This window comes from Schistocerca cancellata, chromosome 1, assembly GCF_023864275.1.
Source record: "Schistocerca cancellata isolate TAMUIC-IGC-003103 chromosome 1, iqSchCanc2.1, whole genome shotgun sequence".
NCBI lineage: Eukaryota > Metazoa > Arthropoda > Insecta > Orthoptera > Acrididae > Schistocerca > Schistocerca cancellata.
Genome location: NC_064626.1, coordinates 1237799746 through 1237812955, shown reverse-complemented (window position 1 = coordinate 1237812955; position 13210 = coordinate 1237799746).

Genomic DNA, 13210 nt, shown 5'->3' with positions numbered 1-13210 from the left:
AGGCACATACAATCAGTACTGAGGATCTCACAAGAAAATGCAAGAACGAAGTACATTAACGAATAAAACTGTAAAGGAGCTACCATTTGAACCCTATGCTGTATGCAGAAGACGTAGACTTAAATCAGAATAAGGAAGTAAACTTAAACTTACAACATTCCGTGTATAGGTTACATGGACTAGGAAGATAGTGCTACAATTTGAAAGTATCCACCACTGAAACGAAAGATAGCTCATTATAGAAAACAACCATACCTATGAAAATTGTTATCGAAGTCAAGGCACTGGAATAAGTCTCCTGTTTTAGATATTTAAGGATCGATATCAACCTTACTATCGATAATGATGCATAGAATAAAATCAATAACTTTCAGCACATGCGTGAACTATAAAAAGACCCTTAAAGAACAAGGCGAGGAAAGGCATAAAATTAAAGTTTTACAAAAATTGCTCTTGCTCTATGGCAGTGAATCACGGATTGAAAAAAAAAAAAAACAAATGCAGCATATAATCATCTGAAGTGAGACTCTGAAGATCTGCCGAGGGCCGCCAAAGGAGCAATCTAGTAGAGAATGACAATTCACAAGAAATGAATATTCAAAAAGACAAAATGAAAGGATATGGAGGGAAATGGAAGCAAGATCTTGAACGTATGGTAGAAAACGGAATTCGACTCATTGTAAACAGGTACAAGCATCCACGAAAAATTAACGTCGGAAGACCGAGAAAAGGCCTTAAAAATTAAAAGTCGGACGTGATATTGCCTAAACTTTGAAGTGAAGAAGAAGAAGAACAAGGAACAGCTGAAACTTTACTTTTTAAGTCATGAGCCATTTTCAAGTGATCATCTGGTTAATGATTCATTACACTGTCAAAAAAAAAAAAAGAGAAAAAACGGGTTACAAATGGAATGAGTTACATAAAAACATCTCGAAAACAAGATATCATAGCAACATAAATAATGTTGTATAGCAACTCGTCCAAATTTTAAGACAGTAACATAAATATTGTATTAGCTTACGAAACTAGAGTCGCGTCGTGGAGGTAGACAGATACAGACTGATGTAACATGTGAAGAAGCAGTGCTTAAATACGGGAGGAAACGGTTGCTGGAAGTCACTTTTCCTCCACTCATTATTTTATAGGGGATGTCAGCGAAAAAAAGCGTCGAAAAAGGCTGGAATTATGTTGAAACCTTACTGGATGTCGCTAAGTGCTTTCATTCCCAAATACTGGAATAATATAGAGATAGGCGAAATACCCTCAGACTTCAAGAAGAATATAATAATTCCAATCCCTAAGTAAGCAGGTGTTGACAGATGTGAAAACTACCGAACTATCAGATTAATAAGTCACGGCTGCAAAATACTAATGCGAATTATTTACAGACGAATGGAAAAACTGGTAGAAGCCGACCTCGGGGATTTGTTTGGATTTTGTAGAAATACTGGAACACGTGAGGCAATACTGACCCTACGACTTATCTTAGAAAATAGATTAAGGAAAGGTAAACCTACGTTATAGCATTTGTAGACTTAGAGAAAGCTTTTGACAATGTTGACTGGAATACTCTTTTTCAAATTCTAGAGGTGGCAGGGGTAAAATACAGGGAGCGAAATGCAATTTACAATTCGTAAAGAAACTAGATGGTAGTTATAAGAGTCCAGGGGCATGAAAGGGAAGCAGTGGTTGGGAAGGGAGTGAGACAGGGTTGTAGCCTGTCCCCGATGTTATTCAATCTGTATATTGAGCAAGCAGTAAAGGAAACAAAAGAAAAATTCGGAGTAGGTATTAAAATCCATGGAGATGAAATAAAAACTTTGAGGTTCGCCGATGACATTGTAATTCTGTCAGAGACAGCAAAGCACTTGGAAGAGCAGTTGAACGGAATTGAGAGTGTCTTGAAAGGAGGATATAAGACGAATATCAACAAAAGCAAAACGAGGATGATGGAATGTAGTCAAATTAAGTCGGGTGATGCTGAGGGAATTAGATTTGGAAATGAGACACTTAAAGTAGTAAAGGAGTTTTGCTATTTTGGGAGCAAAATAATTGATGATGGTCGAGTAGAGAGGATATAAAATGTAGACTGGGAATGGCTAGTAAAGTGTTTCTGAAGAAGAGAAATTTTTTAATATCGAGTATGGATTTAAGTGTCAGGAAGTCGTTTCTGAAAGTATTCGTATGGAGTACAGCCATGAATAGAAGTGAAACATGGACGATAAATAGTTTGGACAAGAAGAGAATAGAAGCTTTCGAAATGTGGTGCTACAGAAGAATGCTGAAGATTAGGTGGGTAGATCACATAGCTAATGAGGAGGTATTGAATAGAATTGGGGAGAAGAGGAGTTTGTGCACAACTTGACTAGAAGAAGGGATCGGTTGGTAGGACATGATCCGAGGGATCAAGGGATCACCAATTTAGTTCAAATGTTCAAATGTGTGTGAAATCTTATGGGACTTAACTGCTAAAGGTCATCAGTCCCTAAGCTTACACACTACTTAACCTAAATTGTCCTAAGGACATACACACTCACCCATGCCCGAGGGAGGACTCTAACCTCCACCGGGACCAGCCGCACAGTCCATGACTACAGCGCCTCAGACCGCTCGGCTAATCCCGCGCGGCACTAATTTAGTATTGAAGGGCAGCGTCGAGGGTAAAAATCGTAGAGGGAGACCAAGAGATGAATACAATAAGCAGATTCAGAAGAATGTAGGTTGTTCTAGGTACTGGGAAATGAAGAAGCTTGCATAGGATAGAGTAGCATAGAGAGCTGCATCAAACCAGTCTCAGGAGTGAAGACCACAACAACAACATAGTCTGGGCAATATTAGCACCGTGAGTTACATTGCCCCAAGATGTACACACTGTTTCTAACTTTAATCCTTGTCTTATTGTGTTAAACTTCTAACATAAAATTAAATCTCTTAATGAGCAGATTAAGGCAACCTTGTAAATTTTTAAATTCGACCAGTAACTATACGGAGTACTGAACCTGCAGTTGGGATTGGGTGACCGTTTCACCGTTTTAGTAACGCAGCCGGCCGGAGTGGCCGGGCGGCTCTAGGCGCTACAGTCTGTAACCGAGCGACCGCTACGGTCGCAGGTTCGAATCCTGTCTCGGGCATGGATGTGTGTGATGTCCTTAGGTTAAGTTAGGCTCAAGTAGTTCTAAGTTCTAGGGGACTGATGACCTCAGAAGTTAAGTCCCATAGTGCTCAGAGCCATTTGAACCAGTAACGCAGATTGTTGATTTACTGCCATAGGCGTACCTTCTGAAAACTATTCGTAATTCTATTCTGTCCATTGCCCATGCTTTCTACATCTACACCTACATCCATACTCCGCAAGCCACCTGACGGTGTGTGGCGGAGGGTACCTTCAGTACCTCTATCGGTTCTCCCTTCTATTCCAGTCTCGTATTGTTCGTGGAAAGAAGGATTGTCGGTATGCCTCTGTGTGGGCTCTAATCTCTGATTTTATCTTCATGGTCTCTTCGCGAGATATACATAGGAGGGAGCAATATACTGCTTGACTCTTCGGTGAAGGTATGTTCTCGAAACTTTGACAAAATCCCGTAACGAGCTATTGAGCGTCTCTCCTGCAGAGTCTTCCACTGGAGTTTATCTATCATCTCCGTAACGCTTTCGCGATTACTAAATGATCCTGTAACGAAGCGCGCTGCTCTCCGTTGGATCTTCTCTATCTCTTCTATCAACCCTATCTGGTACGGATCCCACACTACTGAGCAGTATTCAAGCAGTGGGCGAACAAGCGTACTGTAACCTACTTCCTTTGTTTTCGGATTGCATTTCCTTAGGATTCTTCCAATGAATCTCAGTCTGGCATCTGCTTTACCGACGATCAACATTATATGATCATTCCATTTTAAATCACTTCTAATGCGTACTCCCAGATAATTTATGGTATTAACTGCTTCCAGTTGCTGACCTGCTATTTTGTAGCTAAATGATAAGGGAACTATCTTTCTATGTATTCGCAGCACACTACACTTGTCTACATTGAGATTCAATTGCCATTCCCTGCACCATGCGTCAATTCGCTGCAGATCCTCCTGCATTTCAGTACAATTTTCCATTGTTACAACCTCTCGATACACCACAGCATCATCTGCAAAAAGCCTCAGTGAACTTCCGATGTCATCCACCAGGTCATTTATGTATATTGTGAACAGCAACGGTCCTATGACACTCCCCTGCGGCACACCTGAAATCACTCTTACTTCGGAAGACTTCTCTCCATTGAGAATGACATGCTGCGTCCTGTTATCTAGGAACTCCTCAATCCAATCACACAATTGGTCTGATAGTCCACATGCTCTTACTTTGTTCATTAAACGACTTTAGAAGGAGCCACGTAGGAGTCACGACGTCGCTGTGCTGCGGACGTTCGCCACACATCCTCCGTATCGTCTGACGTACGCTGATCACCTATCGCGTTCTGCGGACGCCGCTCCGGCGAACTACAGACGAAAGCGCGGCCCGACAAGTTAAGGTAAACAGCGCGCCAACGTCGTGCGGCGGCTGACAGATCTGTATTTAAGAGTCGGCCGGCGGGACCCGTTGTTAGAGAAATCCGACAGGTGAAGCGTTCTCGGACCAAAATACGTCGGCGCTACCGGGTCGTATCCGGCGGCGCCGCGCTTTGAAGGCGGCGGCAGACACTCGTCTCGGCTGGTCTGGGATGCTCTGTCCGCCTCGTTTGTCAGTGGCGGCTGGCACGCAGACACAGGGGCAAAGCTCGCAGCGCTGGCCGCTGCCTGTCGCTCAGCGCTAACGACCCGAGAGGGGCGCCGCAGCCCTCACAGACGCACGCTGTGGTCCAGTCGACGAGAGGACCAGCCATCACAACAATGGCACCTCTAAGAAACCGTCCCGATATAGAAGTTCTCTAAGGCTACAAATATTTTGCAAATTTGGTGTTAAGTTCGTATTGGACCAAGCTGCTGAGGTCATCGGTCTCTAGGCTTGTACATTACTTAAGGGGCTCCGGAACGCCCTATACTTGCAATGTTAAAATAACGCTTATAAATTACATCTTTCCTCACAAAGTATTTGAGGTAGGAAGTTGAACTTTTTGCAGATTATTTATTGGAATGTGGGCTACAACTTAACACAGGGATTTTACAAAATTTTAGTTCAGTTATTAAAGATGATTTATTTTTCAATTGTAATGAAAATTCACAACATTTTTTTGCAATTTTTTATTTATATATTCAGAAATATACAGTTCTTTGGAAAAAGGCTGTGTTAAATTATGCAGAAGGTACTGTGTAACATTTACTGAAAGTTTGAAACAAATATGTTTGGAAGATCCTTAGAAAACATGTAATTAGTATGAGAAAATAAAAGTTTTGGGAATCGAGCGACAAAGATTGGATTAACTTTTTAGTGCATTCCAAGTCCATAGGATGGATTATCTTCATCCTCTGCAAACTCCTCCTCCAGCTTCCTCTTGTTCCTCCTCCTGTTTACTCTTGCTTGTATTTCTGGACTCTTTACAGCCCTGTCTGCAGCCCGAAGGCGTTCCTTGTCTACAGCAAGCATCGCTCGTACCATGTTAGAACCTATCTTCATTCCCATATTTCTAAATGCCTTGCACCTTACAATGTTGCCATCACTGAAAGTCGCAACAGCATCATACACACAAAAGTGAAGTGTTTCTATTCCAACAAATACAGTCTTGGGGATTCTCGACCATATAACACTATTTACACTTTCATTGGGGTTTTTTGAGTTTTTCCGTGAATACACTTTTTCTACAGTTCAGGTGCTGCTAAGTCTCTGAAAATAGGTTAGCCACAACACATACTTTATCTCGCATCACTAAAATGTACCTGATGAACACGGACGTTAATAATAACACCATTTGACAGCAGTTTAACAGCGCCACAGTGGGTCACGCCCATGTAGAACACATTTCAAAAAAAATTTAAAAATAGTTGTAGTCTTCGGAATTAAATAAATTATATATCTATTAAAAGGTAATAGTCTGCAGATTCAGAAAACGCAAAAAAGTAAAAATTGAACTTTTCATATATTATATATCTATTAAAAGGTAATAGTCTGCAGATTCAGAAAACGCAAAAAAGTAAAAATTGAACTTTTCATGACATATATATAAGTTCATGATATATATATTATGACTTTTGAACACTATTAAGGTAAATACATTGTTTGTTCTCTATCAAAATCTTTCATTTGCTAACTATGCCTATCAGTAGTTAGAATCTTTTATTTAGCTGGCAGTATTGGCGCTCGCTGTATTGCAGTAGTTTGAGTAACGAAGATTTTTGTGAGGTAAGTGATTCATGAAACGTACAGGTTATTGTTAGTCAGGGCCATTCTTTTGTAGGGATTTTTGAAAGTCAGGTTATGTGTCAGTTTAAGCACAGTCATTTATAATTTTTCTAAGGGGACATTTCACTTTGAAATGGGAACATTTCAGTGACAATGTTGACGTCCAGTGTGCTGTGATCGACAGACGGAAGAACGTACACAATCAGGACTCCCAGCATTCTTTCAACGATTTGTATGATTGATATACAAGTTATGGGGACGTGCAAGGGGATAAGTTTAGAACCATGTTACCGCAGAATTGAAACAGAATTCCTATTCTGGATGAAATGCTAGTTGTCTTATGTGGCAACATCAAGGTATGTTTTTCTATAGCGGTTTTCTTCTGAAATGTTTGTTCGTGGTATGTTGTTAAAAAGATTTCGGAGATGGTTGTCACATGTGACAACCGAATTCTTTTCGGATGTTTCAGGTAAGGATGGGAAGAATTCGAAAGAAAGACAAACCGAGGAGAAGTTGCTCCAGCCATCAGGCTTTCAGCAGTGAGTAACGTAAAAATGCATTATTGATAGTTCGTAAAGCTGCAAATTATCATCAGATCAGGCATCGAACTTTAGGAAGTTATTATGAGAAAATTTCTCAAGGTGTAATAGAAGATGGAGAGATATTACGGCGTTGCACGACCGTTGCTTACTTTCCAGATCGAAAAGAGTTTTTCTGGTGACGAAGAACAGGAATTACAAAAATTCAGCCTGCCGGTGTTTACTGCGGATTAACAACGAAAGAAATCAAAACTTTGGCGTATGTTGTTTGGATGGCAAATTCTGTTAAATGTCCTGAGGCCCAACAACGAGCGCAAGTCACGTCTTTTAGTAACACCTTTATGAAAGACTGGCGAATGGAAAAATATGCAGAAGTGTCTCTCGAAAGAGAGTTACAGCAGTTTTAACAGAGTTACTGGTTAAAAGAAAGGTTGAAGAACTGAAAAAAAAAAACAAAAAAAATTCTGCTTAGAACAGCAACTGAAATTACCGAGAATGCAAAAAGTAGAAGGAAGTAGAAAGAAGAGAGAATGAAAAATGTCTGTTAATGAAGAATAGAATGATGGTGACTGTTTTGGTTTGGTTTCTCTGGAACCACTTTCTAGCAGTAAAGCCAAGGAAAACAAGGATTCAGAGCGTATGAAGTGGGCTCGTGAATCGTGTAATCCTGGATCAAACTACTTCCATACAAGTCAAAACTGGGATAGTACGTTCGAAAGCGACTAGGCTGAAACAGAATATCTTCTTAACTATTTACCTAAATTGCTATTGTAACGTTTCAATTGCTCTTAAAATGTATTATTGCTTTATCAATACCAATTTTTGATTTTACTATTATCGGTACATTTACTTCGAACAAAAAATTTCTTTTTTCCGATCTTAGATACTCCTGACAAGCGCACCAATAACTGTTACAACCGACTCGGAGTCGAAAAGGTTGTCACAAAATTTTACTCCAACAGAGTTTTTTTTAGTGAAAATCCACTGCTGAAGGCCTTAAATTTGTGAAAACGGGATACATATTACGAGATGCACTAATGACAAAGGGAAACTGTGAACATCGCCTCTTGAAAAATACAAATTACAAATTATTACAACCTTCTCGTCTCAACTACTCTAACTCGAACTCGGCACCTCTGCCTTGGGCAAGTGCTCTACCAAGGTGTGCAGGAGAGCTTCTGCGAAGTTTGGAAGGTAGGCGACGAGTACTGGCGGAATTACAGCTGTAACGACGGGTCGTGAGTGGTGCTTGGGTAGCTCAGTTGGTACCGGCAGCCCGCATCTCGTGGTCGTGCGGTAGCGTTCTCGCTTCCCACGCCCGGGTTCCCGGGTTCGATTCCCGGCGGGGTCAGGGATTTTCTCTGCCTCGTGATGGCTGGGTGTTGTGTGATGTCCTTAGGTTAGTCAGGTTTAAGTAGTTCTAAGTTCTAGGGGACTGATGACCATAGATGTTCAGTCCCATAGTGCTCAGAGCCATTTGAACCATTTGGTACCGGCACGGTAACTCAGCGTTTTCGGTCAGAGGGTTAGCTGCCCTCTGTAATAAGAAAAACTGATTTAATGGATCAACAACGAAATGAAACGGGTGTCTTGCGACGTCCGCCACGAGCAGATACAAAGAACAAAGACGAACAAAATGAGATTTTAAAAAAAGTTGGTAGAGCACTTGCCCGCACAAGGCAAAGGTCCCGAGTTTGAGTCTCGATCCGGCACACAGTTTTAATCTGCCAGGAAGTTTCATATCAGCGCACACTCCGCTGACGAGTGAAAATTTCATTCTGGATAGGCAACCCTTCTTACACAGTCGGCCTCAGATGTAGATGATGTGCGTTGGGTTGCCTACTGTAAAGTGCATGAAATTTTTTTCTGCCTAATTTTTATTTTGCTCACCCTGTATCATTTTTCTGTTATCATCTACTTGAAAGTCTCACCTTCTCTGTGACCACTGTACGTTAAGTAGAAGAGTAACGGAATTGGGATGCGATGGAGGAGGGAATCAACTCGAAAGATTAGTGACTACGCTTAAAAACAGAAAAAAATAAGAAAGAAAAGAGACGTTCCGGAGCCCGGTTGGCGCCTCCGTCGTATATCCGTCGCCGGGCGACGGTGGTCGCCACAATAAGGTTGGCCCTCAAAGCGAGCTTCCAGAAATACTGGCCTCGGCTCGTCGGCCCGACGGGACGCCTTAAGACGATTTCGTATTAACACTCAGCCCGCTAAATAACCCTGAGATTTAGTGTCCCGCCGCTGCTATTCACACTACCTGCAGCACTCTTGTTTGAACAAATCCTCCCTTTGATACGGGCGGTGTTTATACGACGGCCGTGTTTCAGGCGTCAGCGCACGGAAGCAAGCAGTCTTGCAGAGTACTGACTTTACGAGCCCGGCGACGTCGTGACTGCAGCGTTGACGGCTCCACGACCGTCCTCAAAGGCAGAGCCCGCAGTTATCAACGCTAGTACCACACTAGTCGGCTGCGCCTTCAACATTTCATCTGCCAACGAGTAACGAATTAAATTCAAGGCACATGCCAAGAGATAATTTCACGTCCCATAAAAGAAAAAGAAAGTCCACTTTCAAAGTTTGCGAAGGACTTGGCCATTCTGGTCGAATGTAAGAAAGTCTTACAGGATATACAGGACATAAAATCCCGTCTGACGCCTGCGTTCATTTTTATGTTAATAATTGGCAACCTATGCTGTACAGTCGCAATAAAGTCATGAGATGTTTAGTTGACTCTTATTAGAACATGTTACGCGTTACGGGATTATACCCATTGTAAGTAGGCTGTTTATGTTTTCTTTATGTAAGTAGGCTGTTTATGTTTTCTTATTGGCAACGTTACGTAGCGCTCTATATGAAAATCACTGGCTGTGCTGTGTGCAGTCTGTGGCTAGTTTGCATTGTTGTCTGCCATTGTAGTGTTGGGCAGCGGCAGCTGGATGTGAACAGCGCGTAGCGTTGCGCAGTTGGAGGTGAGCCGCCAGCAGTGGTGGATGTGGGGAGAGAGATGGCGGAGTTTTGTAATTTGTCATGAACTGCTATATATATTATGACTATTAAGGTAAATACATTGTTTGTTCTCTATCAATATCTTTCATTTGCTAACTATCCCTATCAGTAGTTAGTGCCTTCCGTAGTTTGAATCTTTTATTTAGCTGGCAGTAGTGGCGCTCGCTGTATTGCAGTAGTTCGAGTAACGAAGATTTTTGTGAGGTAAGTGATTTGTGAAAGGTATAGTTTAATGTTACTCAGGGCCATTCTTTTGTAGGGATCTTTGATAGTCAGATTGCGTTGCGCTAAAAATATTGTGTGTCACTTTAGTGAATGTTTGAGTACGTTCAGTTTTGCTCAGCTGTTTGAAAAGCAAATAGTGTAAGAGGTTATCAGCACAGTCGTGTATAATTGTTCCTAAGGGGACGTTTCACCATCTTCAGAGTCCGCCCCGGTAGCTGAGTGGTCAGCGTGACAGACTGTCAATTCTAAGGGCCCGGGTTCGATTCCTGGCTGGGTCGGAGGTTTTATCCGCTCAGAGACTGGGTGTTGTGTTGTCCTAATCATCATCATTTCATCCCCATCGACGCGCAGGTCGCCGAAGTGGCGTCAAATCGAAAGACCTGCACCAGGCGAACGGTCTACCCGACGGGAGGCCCTAGCCGCACGACATTTCCATTGATACCATCTTCAGACATCTGTTACAAAAAAGTACAAATCATCAGTGAACAGCACATTCAACACGTCTCAACGATACAGAAAATGAGATCGGGTCATATGAGTTACATACCACAAACTTCAACTCCTTCCCAACCAACCAGGCGTACAGCCTTGGCAACTCAAAGGAAGTGTCCAAAAACATATAACTCTAACTGTGACACAAGCACTCTTGAAGCAGAGCGTACACTGACGCTAAACTAGTCAACTAGCAGCGAAGCGCCCTAGGTAGGGGGCGCTGTATGGTCATGTGCTCCATGCGTTCACATGCAATTTAATAATGATATACTCAGCATGTGACATCTAACAGGACGTAATTACGACTAGGAACTTCCGTACACGTTAACACTAAAGGATTTTTTAATGCTGAGTTTATTATTATTAAATTACAGGTGAACGCATGGAGCACATGACCATGCAAGGACCCCTACCGATGGCGTTTCGCTGCTAGTTGACTTGTTTAGCGTCAGTATACGCTCTGCTTCAAGACTGCTTGTGTCGCAGTCATATGTTATTGGACACTTTCTTTGAGATTCAAGGCTTTACGCCTGGTTGGTTAGAAGGAGTTGAAGTTTGTGGTATGTAACTCATATGACCCGGTCTCATTTTCTGTATCGTTGAGACGTGTCGAATGTGCTGTTCACTTATGTTTTGTACATTTTTTGTGACAGATGTCTGAAGATGGGTGTAATCCCGAAACGCGTAACACGTTCTAATAAAAGAGTAAACTGAACATCTTATGACTTTATTGCGATTGTACAGCACTGGTTGCCAATTATTAAGTCTTACAGGAATTTATGTCATGAAAGAACAGCACCATTCCTTAATGGTTTTTCTGTCTTAAGCTCACTTCAGTTTAAGAGACTTTTTTTCACCAGACGCTTTTCGCTTTTGTTTATAAAAGGAAAGCGCATGGTGAGAAATAATTTCGCATCTTATGAACATGGTGCAGCAGAATCTACTTTGATCTGCTTTCCACTACAAAAAATTTGCACATTTTAGAGAGAAAAGATACAAATGCTAAGATTAGCGAAAGACCTGGGTATTCTGGTACAACATTAAGGAGGACTTACGGGAATTCTTTTCATGAAAGAACAGCACTAATTGTTACTGGTTTTTCTTCTTAAGCGTACTTCAGTTAAATTTTTTTCACGTTTATTTATAAAGCATCTTCAGTGGCCACTTGTGTTTTGCCTCTTCTTTACATATCTACAAATAATATTAATGGATATGCAGATATTGTGAACTTTTATGTGTTGAACGGTTTCAAGGAAGTTGGAATATATCCTTCCAGACTTCAGATAAAGCCACTTGACAATTCCTGAGAAGGTGTCGATACACTTAAACAAGGGACAAAGACAACAGTGGCTACTGAAGATGTTTCATAAATAAAATCGAAACGCGTGTAGGGACCAAAAACACTATTAAACTGCAGTAAGCTTAAAATGGAAAAACTAGTTCAAATGGCTCTGAGCACTGTGGGACTTAACAATGGAGGTCATCAGTTCCCTAGAACTTACAACTACTTAAACCTAACTAACCTAAGGACATCACACACACATCCATGCCTGAGGCAGGATTCGAACCTGCGACCGCAGTCGCGCGGTGCCAGACTGAAGGAAAAACTAGTAATAATTTATTTATAATACCTGCTGTGGAAGATAGCCATGTAAAGAAACAAAGAACAGCATACTTTGCACAGAATGTGTCTTAAGAATACACAAATCAAACGCAAATGTGATGAGAAGTGGCAGAAAGGAGAAAAGCGATTTACTTAAAAACGCCTTTGTGTTCATCACAGACAGTCGCCAGTAGTGTCCCAGCGAGGTGTCCTGCACATACATGATCGAAATGTCGCCTACCGTCAGTAGAAACCAGCGACTTTTTTGCTAATGAGGCTGTAGTTTATAGGAAAGTGTTATCGTTGAGTGAGTAGGAGCGTACTGAAAGACTTGGACAGAATTTATACCGGGCATCCCAGGAGGAATGCTCAGTATTTAGGGATGAGACAGAAACGATCACTCGAAGCGAAGAAGTCTAGTAAATATGGGCCCTAGAATGCATATATTTAGAGCTAGGAGCACTACATCTTCGACATTGTGAAACAAATCTCTTCTACAGTAAGTTCTTTGTTTTCCATATTATGGAAAAAAAATTACTGTCTGGTAATCATGGTCTCTTAAATGTTTGCTTTAAGAGCACTTGTTCAACAGAAGAGATGTGCTTCACAATAGCGAAAACGAACAACTGCTCATAGCTCTTAGTGTATGCACTTTAGAGCCCATGTTTCCTTGTATTTGCTGTGATGAATGGCAGTTCCTCCAAATGTGGAAAAATTTAAATTAATGCCGGTGAGTAGGAATTCAGAGGTAGCGACCAGGTGTTTGATACTTTCACGTCGATTATATATCTAGAAATACATTTGGAGAAAGCGATATGAAATGGAGCAAGCACGTAAGGTCGGTAGTAGGAAAGGTGAATGACCGATTTATGTTTATCGGCAGAATTGCAAGAAAGAATAGCTCATCTATAAAGGAAATTTCATACATAGCATTTGTACGACGAATTTTTCAGTACCGTTCACATGTTTTGGGTCCCCACCAGATCGGATTAGAGGAACCTGTTAAAGGCTTCCA